Source organism: Grammomys surdaster, unplaced genomic scaffold (genome assembly GCF_004785775.1).
Source record: "Grammomys surdaster isolate TR1022 unplaced genomic scaffold, NIH_TR_1.0 125849, whole genome shotgun sequence".
NCBI classification, from domain to species: Eukaryota; Metazoa; Chordata; class Mammalia; order Rodentia; family Muridae; genus Grammomys; species Grammomys surdaster.
The window spans coordinates 1,152,347-1,168,824 of NW_021620675.1; the positions used below are offsets into that span (position 1 = coordinate 1,152,347).

At 44.9% G+C, this 16,478-nt stretch overlaps 2 non-coding genes across 2 annotated transcripts; both read left to right on the top strand.

Annotated features, from left to right (window-relative positions):
- The first annotated feature begins 2,266 nt into the window (after nucleotides 1-2,266).
- Nucleotides 2,267-2,338, top strand: Trnaq-cug. Its single transcript has one exon. It is a non-coding gene; the product is annotated as a tRNA-Gln (tRNA).
- A 13,975-nt stretch (nucleotides 2,339-16,313) lies between these two features.
- On the top strand, nucleotides 16,314-16,478 carry LOC114640779. The gene has a single exon (XR_003714201.1). It is a non-coding gene; the product is annotated as a U1 spliceosomal RNA (small nuclear RNA).

Consider the following 16,478-nt stretch of genomic DNA (forward strand, 5'->3'; position numbering starts at 1 on the left):
TCCTAACCTCAAAGCAATTCTTTTGTTATTAACAAAGTTTAAGCAAGCCAAGTCTCCAGCAGCTAGTTTTTCATATGCTAGCTGACAACAGTTTGTATTTACCAAGAAATCAATCATTTTATTATATGTCTTATTCTTCAAACCTTATTTAGCTAAACTGGCTAATCATCTAGTTTCTATTCTTATATTTATTCTTATACCTAGAATAGGATCATGTACTTTTCCTTCGTGCCCTACCTTTGCATGGTGCACACCTGTGAACACACCCTTAGATCATAAGATCAGGGAAGTCAGACCTAACCTAGAGTGAACGTTTTCTTTGATTATTAACCTATCTCAAGCCCATTTTTCTCTCCCAAGTTCAATTACATTCTTATAATGCATGGAAGCTCACCGTGCTCCCTTTCTCTGCCATGCAGTCCTCTCTATTCTACAAGGGAAGGACACATTCTACTCTTCGTTCTAACTTTATTCTATCTCCCTGGCAAAACCACCTAAACCATCTCCTTAATCTTCCTTATCAACTACCCCAACTTCCTAAAACTGTTTAAATCAACTCGGGAATGTTGTAAAATCATTAATTTATCTAAATACGCCGGACAGTGGTGGTGCACGCCTTTAATCCCAGCACTTGGGAGGCAGAAGCAGGTGGATTTCTGAGTTCGAGGCCAGCCTGGTCTACAGAGTGAGTTCCAGGACAGCCAGGGCTACACAGAGAAACCCTGTCTCAAAAACAAAAACAAAAACAAAAACAAAAAATCTAAACACTATTATTTTATGAAAGTTGATCTTCATATCGCTCTGTAGGAAAATTGACCAACGTAGTGGGCTGTCTCTCATGAAGGAATCACACCAGACTATAGGCAGTGAGGTCTTCCCACACACATTCCCACCATGCTAGATACAGGAGGAATATAGCAATGACAAACATGAAAAGGCAGCAGAAGCAAGAAGCAATCCAGAAACGAACCCCACCCCTACCCCTTACCCCCGAGGCTGTGCCTCAGGAGAGGTACGTTCTCCGCAGGTGTGCAAAAAGAACAGTTGACTGTATCCAGGAAGCTCACCTGTGCACCACAGTTCCTCCTGCATGACATCTGCCCGTGAATGCTGTAGTGTTATTGAAAAATGTTTTTTTTGACATATGAACAAATACTCTATGATTTAATTTTAAATTTATTTTACTTTGAGCTGATCATCTAGTTCTAACAGACCTGGAACTCACAGACATCTTCGTGTCTTCTTCCTGAGTGCTGAGATTAGAGGTTTATCCCTCCACACCAGGTTTATAATCAATTTTTAAAAAGTGGTTGGTTATTGCTAGGTGACTAATTAAATTAAGTCAAAATAATATGCCTTTCTAGTCTGACATATGATGTATTTTAATATATACAAGTATAGTCTTGTGAAGAACCAGCCTGCCTCCATCTTGGGCTTAAAAGTCATCATATAATAAAGACAAACTAGGTTCATTCCTGTTTATGATTAAATCTCTGCTTCTCAAGGATTGGGCTATGCCCCATCTGCAACGTAACTACTAATGGTTCTGTACTGCCAGAACCTACATCTACCCCTACTCCTGAACTATAAAAACCTTGTCTTTCTCATGTCCAGTGAGGAAGCACGCCTCTTGAAGCACGCCTTATGGGGTAGGAAACCCATATATAGGGAAAAAAAGGCTTGTTTTAATTAATTTCTTGCTTTAATTAATTTGGCCATTTGGGTCGATGGTCTCTTCATATTTTGGGGACTAACACTGGCTTGAATGTTTTATGTAAACCTTTAATGTAGTTGCTTGCATTTAATTTTGTTCTTTAAACATACATTTGCTGTAAGAAACACAAAACCCACCAAAGGTACACAAATGTTTATATATGAAGAAAAATATGAAAATTCACCCACGTCCCAACTTCCTGTCTATTGCTGACCCATTATATATATTACAGGAAGTGGTACTGGGCCATTGTTGCTGCTAGATGGCCTAGCAAGGCAGGAACTTCCAAATCCTGCTCTTGGTGTTCCTGGGTGGTAGGGGAAAGGCAAAGGACAAGACAAGACACTGAAACCATTTGTTGAAGAAATGTAACATGAGGACAGGAAGGAGTGGTATCTGAGGCAGATGATGGTGGAAGGACTCTTTCTCAACTCTGAGTTGAGTGGACTTGAAGGTGAAAATGAAATGCAGCAGGCCAGTCTGTAGGAAAATTTGGATGCTAAAAACTTCCATAAACAGCTGAGGAAATGTTAACACAAAGGTTGGTACACAGGTTCCATGGTGTAATGGTGAGCACTCTGGACTCTGAATCCAGCGATCTGAGTTCAAATCTCGGTGGGACCTTTGGTGGCAAATCAATATTCTTTCATTAAAATGTGAAGGGAAAACTCCCAGGTCCTAAGCTGGTGCAAAGAAAGCCAGAAAGGAAGCCGACCTGAGCTGTCCTGGAAGTCAGTTGCCTTTGGGTGCCTGGGTATTGCACTTTTGTGTGTGTGTGTGTGAAGTAGGGAGCAGAGACCAGAGAGGGAGAAGTTGTAAGTTATCCAGACGCCACACTAGAGCGACCTGGCCTGCGGCTCCGCATCATCATAGGCCACCTATCAGAACTCAGCTCACGGATACCCTTGCTCGGTGGCTCCTGCGCAGCTGAACATTCGCCCTTGAATGCCTGGATACTGGGTCTCCAGCGGTGCAGGCTGGAGCAGATGCCGCAGATGCCTTTCTAGGTCGGTCTGCTTTTGTCCTGGATCTTGTTTTGCTGGTTTTCAGGTAATACTGGGAGAGCTGTGGCCGAGCATCCTCTGGAACATCCACTCAGTAGCCTGACTGCGGCTTGGAAGCCTCGCAGCTAGAGCGCATCTTCATCCTGCATCAAAGGCTTTGGTCTAAGGGGAGACGGCCAGAGCTCTCTGAGGAGTAGACTTCTTGCTGGTTTCCCTGGCATGGCCTAGGAAAGGAACCCACAAGCTCCAGTTTCCCTCTACAGGCCGTTCCCAGAGCCTTGTTCCCAGAGCCTTGTATGGAGAATGAGAGAACCGAGGAAATGCAAGGAAATGCAGAGATAAGATATATATCAACCACCATGCTAACTGCATTCATGGATAATGGCATTTTTTAGGGGACACCATGAAGTGTTCAGAGGACTGATGTTTTCATAATAAACATTGGGCACCTAAATTTGAGAGAAAAAGTGTATAGCAAATGCAAACTCACATTCCTTTGTATAGACGTAAACATTTGAACTTAACCCTTGCAGACACTTTTATCATTGTTTTGGATTCTGGGGTTTGCATCTTAGGTGTGATGATGGGTTTGGAATCAGCTGGCCCTAAACATGGCACCTTGGTACATTAATCATGTTACATAGAAGCTGGAAGGGCACTCCTCCCTGTCCTTTTTCTCCAGAAGCAGGTGCCAGACAATCATGGGAGAGGTGCTGTTGTGTAGCGTTCCAAGGAGATTAAATCCTTCCATAAAGGAGGTACTCTAAGAGAAAGAATTTAAAGGGGAAGTAAACGACAGCTGTTCTAAGGGGAAGTTCAGACACAGGATGCTTTTTAAAAGGGAGATGAAGTGAAACACTGTATCCTGCAAAGAAGCTCAAGGAGTAAACAACTCAATAGCTTCAGGAAGTTCCTGAAACTGACCAGAGTCTCTAGGGCCCTCCCTCCACAAGCACACACACAAGCTGTGAAAGAGTGCTGAGACATGCTCTCAGACCACCTGAGCTGCCTGGGAAGCATACTGTCCTACCTATTGAGCGGCCTGCAGGTTGTGCAGGGCACTCCAGGCTTCCAGCTTTTGTGAACTGCCATCCATGCTATGAAGGACTTTGGTGATGCAGCAGCTGTCTTTGAGTTGTTTCTGCTTCTGTAAGTAACCCCAGCAAAATTCACTGGTTAGCCTGTGGCCTTGGTGGTTTCCTCTCTGTTTCCTATCTGAGATGATTTTCTGTGTGGGGTGAGTAGAAATTCATAGCAGGGGCCCTTACTAAGATTCGGAAGGGAAGACCATCTTTCCCTCTGGAGACAGGAACACAGAAAGTGGGCCTAGCTGAGTTTCCCTGAGTGTTAACAGTGCACCACAGACCTCTGGCCTTGTCCTACCTAGTTCTTCTCCACAGAGCCCATGTCTGAATCCTCTGGTTCACCTGTTCCCTCACTAGGACAGAAGCTCTTCCAAGGTGACAATGAACTTGCATTAAGTCAGCACATGTGCTTTGCCATTGTCACTGTCATTTGTTGTAAGGGTCTTAGCTAAGATCCATGGGTAGGTGGTGGAAGGACATGCTTGCTTCCCTCTCCTCCGCATAGAAATGTCTTCCACTGTGAAACTGTGAAGCTGTTAACTGGGCAGCTTTGAAGCTAGGATCACAGCTAGTGTTTCCCTTGTAATGAGCAGATGGAGGAGTGAAGGCTGTCTAGCAGGTTCTCTGAAAGTCCCTGAGGAGCAGACCTGCTGGGAACTCAGGTTCTGAGATCCCTCAGCCCAGGAATGGCTGCTGCACAGAGAAGACAAGTGTCCTGTCTGTCACAGGATCTGCAGCATGGATAACTACCGAGGATGTAACGTATATACAATCGGTTTTACAATGCCTTGTCTGAGATGTTGTGCCCCAAGTAAGAAAGCTCCCATTCAGTGAGCCCATGCAGTGTGCCAGCCACCACCGAAGAGCTGTGTGTGCGTGTGTGTGTTGTTCCTTATAAAAAGTTGGTGGGTTCAGCAGTCGCCACTCAAACCGTACAAACACTGACCTCAGTTAAGAATAGTTTATTGAACATATATCTTAATACTGAATGTTCAGGACCCCAGAAAGAACCGTGGGAGCCTAATTGCAATAACAGTCTGCACTCAGGACAGGCTTTTTATATGTAGGTTCAAAAGCTTGAAGGGGAAGGAGGGGAGCAGTTGGCTTACTAGGCAAAGTGTTATCAGCTAACCTTTGAACTGATTGGTCCTGAGTAAGGTAAGGTAAGGGTGGTGGTAAATGGGAGTTTCAGAACATTGATGATAAGAGAGCATGCGTATTATAATTGTGGCCTTTTTTTTGTTTATTAACATTTTTCAGTGTCAGCCACAAAAACCACAGTGAGCTCATACATAGGTGCAGGATAGGGCTACCCATTAGTCAGCTCTGATTCAAGATATTTTAGATGTAACAGTTCATATTGACCTTTGATTTGATGGCTCCTATGTAAAGCTTTGTGGAATTTCTTAAGATTAGCAAACCTCATACAGAACATTCATAACACACAGAACAAAACGGGATGTGGTCAACATGTCCTTGAGCCAAGTCACTTCTCTGTGTCAGTGACTGGCAGGCATGTTACAGCAAACAATATGAAACAGCTGACAGGCACGGAACAAAATGGCTATAGCTATTCTGGGGTCGGGGTATGTGTCAAATGTTAACACAGGCCTTTGTCATGCCAGCATGCTTTGTTAATGTGAGAGAACAGGAGAGATAGATAGGCCCAACACCCTGGCCCAGAAACCTCAAAGTCCAGAGAAAAAGGCAGGAGGATCGCAAAGACGACCTCACTAGCAAGCGGAGAACAGGCAACGGAAAGCTACCAAGTAAAACAAACGTGGCTTCATTCTTCTCTCGCCCCCTCCGCCTCTTTTTCATTCCTACCCCCTCATTCAGGTGAACCCAGTTCGTCCTTTAGCCGATGGATGGATACACTATACTTACCTTTTGGCTATGCCCACCTCTCAACATTTCATACTGACTTGACTCTCTTAAAGTATGTGTCTTAGTTTGTGAGTCACCATCCTCTGCACCTGTGCTGTTGTGCCCGCTCCCCCGTCTCAATGCATTTCCCTGAGAAGACTGTTCAAGGAGAAATCCAAACTTAGGTGGTAGGCTGCCGAGTGTGTCTCCTTGTTCCTGTTTTGATCCTTGTTCCTGTTTTTATTCCTGTTCCTGTTTCTGTTTGTGTTCCTGTTTTGTGGGGAGTATAAAAGGGAGCTATGCAGTTGAAAATATAACATTTGGTTCTTTACCAGGTGACTCCTTGTCTTTCTTTCTCTCGCCCTCAGCCCTCCGCCGATCCAAGGAACTCAGTCAGCTATGCTGGTGTAGCTGACATTAGTCAGGGTTTTACTGCCATGAACAGATACCATGACCAAAGCAACTCTTTTTTTTTGTTTTTGTTTTTCGAGACAGGGTTTCTCTGTGTAGTTCTGGCTGTCCTGGAACTCACTCTGTAGACCAGGCCGGCCTCGAACTCAGAAATCCGCCTGCCTCATGCCTCCCAAGTGCTGGGATTAAAGGCATGCACCACCACTGCCCGGCCCAAAGCAACTCTTAAAAAGAACATTTAATTGGGGCTGGCTTACAGGTTCAAAGGTTCAGTCAATTATCATCAAGGCAGGAGCATGGCAGCATCCAGTCAGGCATGGTACAGGAGGAGCTCAGAGTTCTACATTTTCATCTAAAGTCTGCTAGCAGAATACTGACTTCCAGGCAGCTAGAATAAGAGATTTATATCCCACACCCACAGTGACACACCTACTTCAGCAGAGCCACACCATCTAATCCTGCCACTCCCTGGATTGAGCGTATACAAACCATCACACTATGTACAGATTATTTCTTTCCACTGGTTTCTGCCACCTATCATATTGGATTCCAGATTGTAGAGTCTGCCTCTCCAGCATTTTTTATGTCTGCCTGCTCTAATCTGTCTTCCTCCTGGACTACTTAGTAAAGAGCCTTTCTCTCTGACTCCTGGAACCTGCTATACAATCCAGGGTTGCATCATGTAGGCAACTCTAGTTAAGATTTGCTCCTCTCTCTATTGGAGCCCTCCTTATTTTCTTTCCTCCTCCCTCTCTGAGCTGCCTATTGAGCCCCACGGCCTCCTCAAGCTCCCCTGGGCATCTGTGACCTTGTTCCTCTAGACAGCTGTCCTGGAAGTCTGGAAGTTTTTTTGTGCCCTCCTGGGGTTCTTTGTCTTTTAGCTCCCACTTGGAGCTTATAGAAACTCCCTCCAGCATAGTTAATTTTGAGACCCTTCCCCCACTTTCTCTATAGACTCAAATGTTATTCAAACCTCACTGTTCTCACAAACAGCTTTTTGTCAGAACAGTTCAAATGGCCATAATTGTCATGCTTGAGTTTTCTTTTTCTTTTTTTTTTTCTTTTTTTGGTTTTTCAAGACAAGGTTTCTCTGTTTAGTTCTGGCTGTCCTGGAACTCACTCTGTAGACCAGGCTGGCCTCGAACTCAGAAATCTCTGCCTGCCTCTGCCTCCCAAGTCCCGGGATTAAAGGCATGTGCTACCACTGCCTGGCTGTCATGCTTGATTTTTCAATGATGGCAACTTCTATCTCTGCACAAATGATCAAACAATTATATTCTAATTAAGGACTCATGGCCTTAATTAGAGAATTAAGGGAGAAGTGGATCATTGGTAAATGTTACTATAACATTCATCACAACTGCCCATCAAGCAAGGTCAAAATACAGCGTACATGTCTCATTCTCTACCCCTAGACCTAGACATGGTAGAATGAGCTGTCCAAAGCTCCTCACATCCCTAATGTCGCCCCTTTTAGATAATCTTGATCCCACTTCCCTGTCCTAGGATCTAGTTTCAGACCACAGCCTCTGCATATCATCGCCTGAATAATGCTCTCCTTGTCTGCTTTGGAGAATGTTGGTTGCATGTTCTTCCTGGGTCAAACTCACTACCACAGCTTGTGACCCTGCCCATTGTCTTACGAGATTCGTTCACTTTGCCAATTTTTAATTGCTTTCAGCCAAATACCTCTACCACCCCTTATGTCTTCCCTCTCTTTTTAGTGTCACAGACTATTTTAACTCCCCAGGAACACATTGTGTGAGCGTAGTGAAGTTTGCAGACTAAGAATATGTTAACCAATAGCACTACACCACCTCCACACCTCCATGTCTAAACTGCCTCATTGCAGAAATCTTCTCAGTAATATTTTTTTCTCATATTTTCTAACCAGCCCACTTAGTGCCCTACTTGTCTCAAGTCATATTGGAAACAGCCTTCCTTTAGCTAAATTCTAATTTTTCTTAGCATGTGTATTGACCCAGCCTGCACGGTCAGTCAACAGAATCTGCAAGAGAGAGAGTGGGGGATGGAAGGGCAAGAGATGTGAATGTAGCCAAGACAGAGTGTCTGATCAGGTCTCGTTTATTGAAAGAAAATCATGGGTATATATAAGCACAAGCAGGGGAGTGCAGCTGGACACACTTTACCATGAGTGCCTTGCAGCTGGGAGCACTAAACAACAAGTCCAGGATATGTCTGAGAAAAACAAGATGTTCATCAGAGTGTACTCAGCTGTTGTAGGCTGTTGAAAAACAAGTCTCTTGTCAGGGTATATGGTCCAAGATGTCTGCAAGGATGATAGCTGCTTTCTGCTAGGACTTGGCTCCCAACAGGTCCCCCTTTTAATTTTTTTCAAAAGGGAAGGCTGGGAAAAGTTACAGAAACCGTGCCTGTCTTAAGTCGGAACAAAAGACCCTAGCCTCTCTTTCCCTGTCTTTGAATATTCAACAGCCATTTGGTTGAGCTCCTGTTTTAGGATGGTGAGGACTCCCAGTTAGGGACAAGGGTCTTGAGGTGTTCTCTTACCCATCATTCACTATCCGGCTTAGCGAGTAAGTTAGGGGTTAATCCTTGTCAGTCTCAATGACAGAGGTTTTAGAGTCCCCTACTTCCAGCCTGTAATAACGGACCTGTATGGGTTTCATTTGAATAGCCTCTATCTCTTGTCATACAAAAGCCATCAGTTTGCTGAACAGCATGGGCCCTGAGAGACAAGAGACTTCACAATGCCTGAATGGTCAGTATAAAAGCAACACTCTTTTTTAAGGGCAGCACACAACTCCCCCTGTTGGAGAAGTCAAAGGTCTAAAGCCTCTTCTATTCTGTAGCACTACTTCAGCTAAGGAGGATAATTAATTCTAAATCTATAGAAGTTCAGAGCTGATCATAGCTTTGAACTTAACAAAACGATTGATGAAATCCCAGTTCCTGCCCCAGTCAATCTGAAACCCCAAAAGACAGCTACAGTAACTGTGGTAATGGGTTTACTCCTGGGTCTAAACAATGTACTTCACTAAATCGAGTGGGGGAACCAAGAGTCCAGTGGAGCCACCCTGGAGGCACTGGTGATGATATCTCCTTCAGCACTGAGGACTTTCCAAGTCAGGTTATATGGCATATGCTGGTTGATCTGTTCCAGTTTGAAGGCAATTGTGAAAGCTCTTCATGTTACCTGCAAAGAAAAAATACGCTTCTCAGGGGGTTTCTCCACCCCGGATTTGTTATTGTTGTCTATTTGTTTAATCAGTCTCTCTGGCAGCCAGTGTGCAGCATCTGGTGTTTGAGAATATATGCAGACAGAACTGACAGTGCTGGCGCTGCCCGCGGTACCGAGCTTGGGCATAGGCCTGGGGGATTAAAGGAATACTCAGACTCGGGTCATCCGTTGTGGGAGAATGCCAAAATTTTTACTGAGCAGGTTCAATATATATATATATACACCAAGCCAGGGAAGGAAAAATACAAACTCAGGAAAAACAGGAACTCAACTGGGGGTTAATAGGTTGTCAAGTATAAATTCCCTTCCTGGGCCACCATGTATTAGTCAGGATGTGAAAAAGCAGGAACTCAACTGGGGAGGGGGGGGAATAGGATGTCAAGAGTAAATTCCCTTCCTGGGGCACCATGCCTTAGTCAGGATGTTTTGATCCTAGAGGAACCGCAGAATGTTACTTAGTAGACAGCAGCATATGGAAAGGCTCAGCCAGGGCATAGCAGCCCTTTGGGGTCCTACAAGTCCCCCGTTTTTATTTTATAGGCGAATAGCGTCTGTCTTAGGTCACCTTCCGTCAATACCAATTACCCATCATTGGGAATCCCTGCCAGCCTCAGGGCCCCTGTCTTAGGTAGGTAAGGACTGCAAAGGAGTTGCCCATCATTGACTAACTATTCTCAGTAAAGGCTGAGCCAAACCTGGGCAGAAGGGTTCACTCATGCCATCAACACAAGCACCTGCTTAGTAACTGCCTGGGACTGGATCTGCTGTCTGTGAAGGTGGTAAAGAAATATCAGTCCTGCTGTGGCTGCCCCAAAGGCTAGGACTCCCAGAGACAAGGACCTCTAGCCCATCCTTTAAGGAGCCTTTCGGCCAGTTTGAGTCCTGCTAGAAACTTCTCTCCATAGAGAGGCTGCACACAAGTAACATTAAAGTTAACATAAAAAATTGTTGATTTCTCAGAATTAGCAGCAGCTTTTCTAGTAGTCTTGTTGATGGGAACTATAACTGGCCAGGTCAAGCTGCTTATCCCCATTGACATCACAACTGGGAGTTTCTTCACGAGGCTCCAGTAGATCTCCACTTGGGCAGGTTGCGTAGTGACAGGATGCACACAACACTCAGGAATCCAAACAGGAGTTTCAGCATCTTTAGGAAAAAACACAAACAGAATCTCTCACCTTGACTAATACAGGGTCAGGACCTTTCCATTTCTCTAAGCCCAGTGCCTTCTGAGCTTGTTTCCAATGTCTGTCTGCTGTAGACAATGCATTGTTAACCACTAATAAAAAATTTAAAATATATAAAATAAAGGATAATCTTGCATGAGGTGAGGTAACCTCCCTCCTTTTTGTTTTTTTCAGATAATGTTTTAAAGTTAAATGTCCTCTTTCCACTATAGCCTGGCCTTTAATGGCTGATCCTTCTCTCCAGCCTTGAGTTACTAGTTAACCCAAATTTCTATTATCAAAGTTGAATTTTTAACCATACTCAATAAACACTTTTTTAGCATAGAACAATGAAACCAAAATAGACAATTAACAGATTGGTACACCAAGGACAGACAATAGACAGGAAAAGCAGAACTAGGGGTTTCTCCAGTAGGAGCCAGAGAGAAAGCAGAATGTATCCCAGGAGGGCTCTGAATTGCAGTATAAGGATGAAAACACGATAAGCAGAATTTTCGCTGCATTGTTATTGATTAAACTCATGATATACTCATTATTCCAGTTATAGAGTGCCCACTCTCCCACCTGGAAGTGAGGGCTGGAAACACATTTGGCTGACTGTTGGAAAAGAGGCTCCATAATCTTCACAAATTCTGATGGTTCAATTACATCTAAAATTTCTTCTAGTTCATTTAAGAACATTACTTCTTTTGGACTGTGAGTCTTTGGCCAGTATTTGAGAAGTGCCATTACCACTGGTTCAGTGAGGGTGCTGTTCTTCTCTAAAAACTGCATGACACAGCATGCCAGCTTGGGATGGTAGACACTCAGGGATCTCACTTTGTATAAGGACAGCAACACCTTCAACAGGAAAATCTTGTGCTGCATTAATTATACTTCCCAGGATCTCCAGTAATTCTGCTACGCCACTGTGGTGCTCTGTCTCATAGATAAACCTATAAGATATATTACTGATCTGTTTCCTGATGTAAGCAAGCAGGTCTAAGAACTTCACATTGATTCTGCGCTGGGTCGTTTTTAGAAAATCTCTCACCCAAGAATCCTCACTGTCAAAGAGTTCTAGAAGCTGCAATAGAAACTTCTGATCAATATATTTCTTTGCTATATTGGGCCGGAAATCTGGAGACTCTAAAAATCTTAAGAAAAATTCATAAACAAGCTGGGGATGAGGCCAAGCTGCTTCTAACATTGGTTCATCTCCTCCTGGGTCAAATTCTGCTCCTGTAGGATTGGAGGAGGGTAGCAAGGTTCGAAACATATTAACTGCAAACATGTGGATGGCTTTCGGGTAAATGGGCTCTGTGATTGTGTTCCGGTTTTGGGTGATATGTTCCACCATTTTGCTTAGTGCAGCTTGCTTTACTTCTTTCCATTTTAAGTCACTCAGTGGGTCAGAAGCAAAGTCAAAGAGGATACAACACTGACTTAACTTCTGGATAAAGAGCTTCTCTTGACCCACAGGAGGAACATCTTGCAAAGATAGGAATTTTTGCAGTTCTCTATTGCCAGCATTAACCCATGAAGAGTTCTGCCATTTGTCTTTCTTCACAGGGACTACGATTGGCTGAGGGACTGGTACTTTTATTTTAGTAGGTGTCGAAGACTGGACAGCTCCGAGGCTGGTTTTCCAGCTAGCTATCTCTACTTCTGCTATATCTTGTCCTTCTTCTTTTGAATCTTTTCCACTTTTCAGTAGTTTTGGTGGTTCTTTCTCATTCTTGGTTTTATTCGATATGGCTGGTGCGGACTGCAGCCTCTGCAGCTCCTGCAGCTGCCTGCCACCAATGCTGCTGCAGCAGCAGAAATGCCCCGGGCCCAGCCATTGTGCCATCCGGGCTGCCACCACCGCCACCAGGGAACCGAGTAGCTCGTCCACTCTCGCTTCCCCTTTTCCAGGCTCCCGTTCCCATTTTTTGACGTTGCATTTCTTCAATTTTTCCTTTTCTAAAATTTCTTCCTCATCCTCAGAGCTGTAGCTATTCTCCACCTCATACAAGGATTCCTTACCTGCATCATCCCGTGTCAATACATGTAGAAAGGAACTCACAATTCCCATGGCGCGATCAAAGCTCACACTCTTGTAGTGCTGCTTTCGGTTTGATCCTGTGCCATTTCTCCAATACGTTCCACTCTCCGAACCAACCAGCCGGCTCCTTCCAGGAACGATCCCGTCAGGTTCTCCTCTCTTTCCCGATCTCAGTGGGACCTCCACTTGACAGCGCCGGCGCTGCCCGTGGTACCGAGCTTGGGCATAGGCCTGGGGGATTAAAGAAATACTCAGACTCGGGTCATCCGTTGTGGAAGAATGCCAAAATTTTTACTGAGCAGGTTCAATATATATACACCAAGCCAGGGAAGGAAAAATACAAACTCAGGAAAAACAGGAACTCAACTGGGGGCTAGTAGGATGTCAAGTATAAATTCCCTTCCTGGGCCACCATGTATTAGTCAGGATGTGAAAAAGCAGGAACTCAACTGGGGTGGGGGGGGCGCAATAGGATGTCAAGAGTAAATTCCCTTCCTGGGGCACCTTAGTCAGGATGTTTTGATCCTAGAGGAACCGCAGAATGTTACTTAGTAGACAGCAGCATATGGAAAGGCTCAGCCAGGGCATAGCAGCCCTTTGGGGTCCTACACAGAACCTCTTCCCCAGATAAGCACTGGGTCTGGCCCATTCCAGGTTCCAGTTAATGGGTCTTTCCAGAGGACTGTTGCAAAATTCTTTTTGGTATCAGGATACCAAAATCTATCTGCAGCAGATTTTCGTAATCCTTTCCCCAGGGAAAATCCAGAGTTTATCATTTGAGCCATGATCACTTCATTAGGGCTGCACATAATCAATCCCAACTAAGATAACAGATCTTGGACCCCAGAGATTAATGGGAAGGCCTGGGATAACATAGGGTTGTATATTTCCTGTATTTCCTTCTCTATCTTTCCATGTCAGCACCTTACAGCTTTGTTGTGGGTTTTGACTTTGGCCCAATATATATTTTAGATTGGTCAAGGTTGGGGTCAGAGCCCAGCTCGAGGGCCAATCACTTTGTTTTATGATAGTCACATCAGCCCCTGTATCAACCAAGCCTTGGAATGCCTTTCCATCAAGCCATATTGTCATCATAGGTTTTTGTTTAACTATAGGTTGTATCCAGTATGCATCAGAGGAACCAAAGCCTTGATCCCCTCTCTTAAGACTCTTTATATTTAGCCGGGCAGTGGTGGCGCACGCCTTTAATCCCAGCACTTGGGAGGCAGAGGCAGGTGGATTTCTGAGTTCGAGGCCAGCCTGGTCTACAGGGTGAGTTCCAGGACAGCCAGGGCTATACAGAGAAAACTGGTCTCAAAAAACCAAACCAAAAAAAAAAAAAAAAAACCCTCTTATATTTGTGATTAGTAGGAGTCAGTGGAAGTAACAATAGTTGAGCTATCCTCCTTCCTGTGGGAATGGTGACTATATTCTATATTCTGTATTGCCTTGGCCATTATCTTAGTCTCACCTTTATAATCACTGCCTAGAACTCCAGGGAAAAAGTGTAGTCCCTGCATAGAAGCACTGCTTCTTCCCACTATCTGGCCAAACACATTTGGATAGAGTGGTCTGAACACTCTGGTGGGTAGGGCCTGAAGTCCCATTTCTGGGGTTAATACTGTGTGCGCAGCAGAACTGAGGTCCAGTCCTACGCTTCCTGGTGTTGCTCAACTAAGTTCTGAAAGGGGTTGTTTGCTGGTATGAAACTGACCACCCCGTAAGCCTGTCTTTGGCTTGTGGTGGTTTGGGGCCTGAGGTTGGCTCCTCTTCCCGTTTCCCTGATTAGGGGAAAGGGTGTTTCCTTGTGCATCTGTCTTGGATTTACATTCATTAGCCCAATGCTTTCCACGTTTGCAATGTGGGAATAGCCCAGGCTGTTACTAATTTCCAAATAATATGGTCACCACCGCTAAGAACTGCTCTTACTAGAGTATTCCACTCCCCAGAGCCACTCCTCTGCAGCAGATTCTAACAGTGCAAGAGTAAAAGGAGCAGTGGTGCCGTATTGTGACACTGCATTTTTAAATTCTTTAATGATTTGAAAATTAAACCCTGTGTGATGTCTCCAAACAACCTCTTGAGCATCTATCGTCCCTGATACAGGGAAAGCCTCAGCCTCTCCCTCCTCTGGGAGATCTGTGGCTGGACTAAAGCCAGAGGACAGGGACTGTCTTTGGACTCTGCATTGAGGAACTTGAAGACCTGGGGGATTTTCAAAGGTGGCCTTGCCTCGGAGAGACATCTTCCCAGTCTTTAATTTTTGTAGCTGACTAATTAAGTCCTGATACTCTTCCTCTAACTATTCGTTGTTTAAGGAGAGAAATTTTGTCCTGTAAAGCCTTTAAGTGTTTTTCTTTCGAACATGAAACACATAAAAACATACAAACAACAAAACAAAAACAATTGACACCCATGAACAGCAAACAACAAGACAAAAACAGACAATTGAGTTCATGCTGACTTATTTATTGCCCCATTATGACTTACTGGTCTTGATGCAGCAGGTTCCCACTGCGATAACCTTTGTTTTCCTTTTGAATTTTCAGTAGACCCTTCTTCTAGTAATGTCCCTCACTGGGTCTCTAATGCTCACTGCCCCACATTAGGTGCCAGGTGACCCGGCCCTTATGGGTCAGTCAACAGGGTCTGCAAGAGAGAGTGGCGGAAGGAGGGGCAAGAGATGTGAATGTAGCCAAGACAGAGAGTCTGATCAGGTCTCGTTTATTGAAAGAAAATCATGGGTATATATAAGCACAAGCAGTGGAGTGCAGCTGGAAACACTTTCTCACAAGTACCTTGCAGCTGGGGGCACTAAACAACAAGAAAGATATGTCTGAGAAAAACAAGATGTTTATCAGAGTGTGCTCAGCTGTTGTGGGCTGTTGAAAACAAGTCTCTTGTCAGGATGTATGGCCCAAGATGTCTGCAAAGATGATAGCCGCTTTCTGCTAGGAATTGGCTCCCAACAGTGTACTAGTACCTCTTTTTTTAAAAAAAGTATTATTTATGTACTTTATGTATATGTGAACACTGTGGCTCTCTCCAGACACACCATTATAGACGGCCGTGAGCCACCATTTGGGTGCTGGGAATTGAAGTCAGGACCTCTGGAAGATCAGTCAGTGCGCTGAGCCATCTCTTCGACCCTGTAACTCTTTCTCTAAACAAACCCATTTTTATTATTGCGTGTGCATGAGTGTTTTTCCTTCATGCGTGTCTGTGCACCACACATACTAGAGCTAAAGGAAGTGGTAACCATCCATGTGGATGCTGGGAATCGACCTCGTGTCCTTTGCAACAAGTGCTCTTAACCACTGAACGAACTCTCCATCCCTATTAGTAAATTTTCAGAGTACTAATGTTTTGTACTTCAAGCTTCTCCTGCATCAGATCCAGATCAGCTGGAGGAAACTACACGGATACTCCCTTCGCCCAATGGGGGAAAAATAAGGATCAGGTGAAACTGCTTGGAAATTACAATAGCCGAATATACACAAAGACTAGGAAGGCAGCCAGGAAGGCGTAGAAAGGTAGAAGACCAGACGTCACCTCTGGTGTCACGGTATGGGCGTGGCGTATGCAGATGAGTGGCGCGCAGGGTCTGCCGGGTCCGCGCTGCGTGCAGAAACGCGAGTGATTTCGCCACAGGGAGGGACGGAGTGCGGATCCGCGGGTGTCAGCGGAGCGCATGGATGGCGTGTGCGTCCGGAGAGGCCCGCGGTCGGGAGGGGCGAAGTGACCATGCGTTAAGGGTGGAGGGGCGGCGGGTGTGAGTCGGGGCTGGGAGTGGAGAAAGCATACTTACCTGGCAGGGGAGATACCATGATCAGGAAGGTGGTTTTCCGAGGGCGAGGCTCACCCATTGCACTTGGGGTGTGCTGATTCCTCCGATTTCCCCAAATTGCGGGAAACTTGACTGCATAATTTGTGGTAGTGGGGGACTGCGTTCGCGCTCTCCCCTG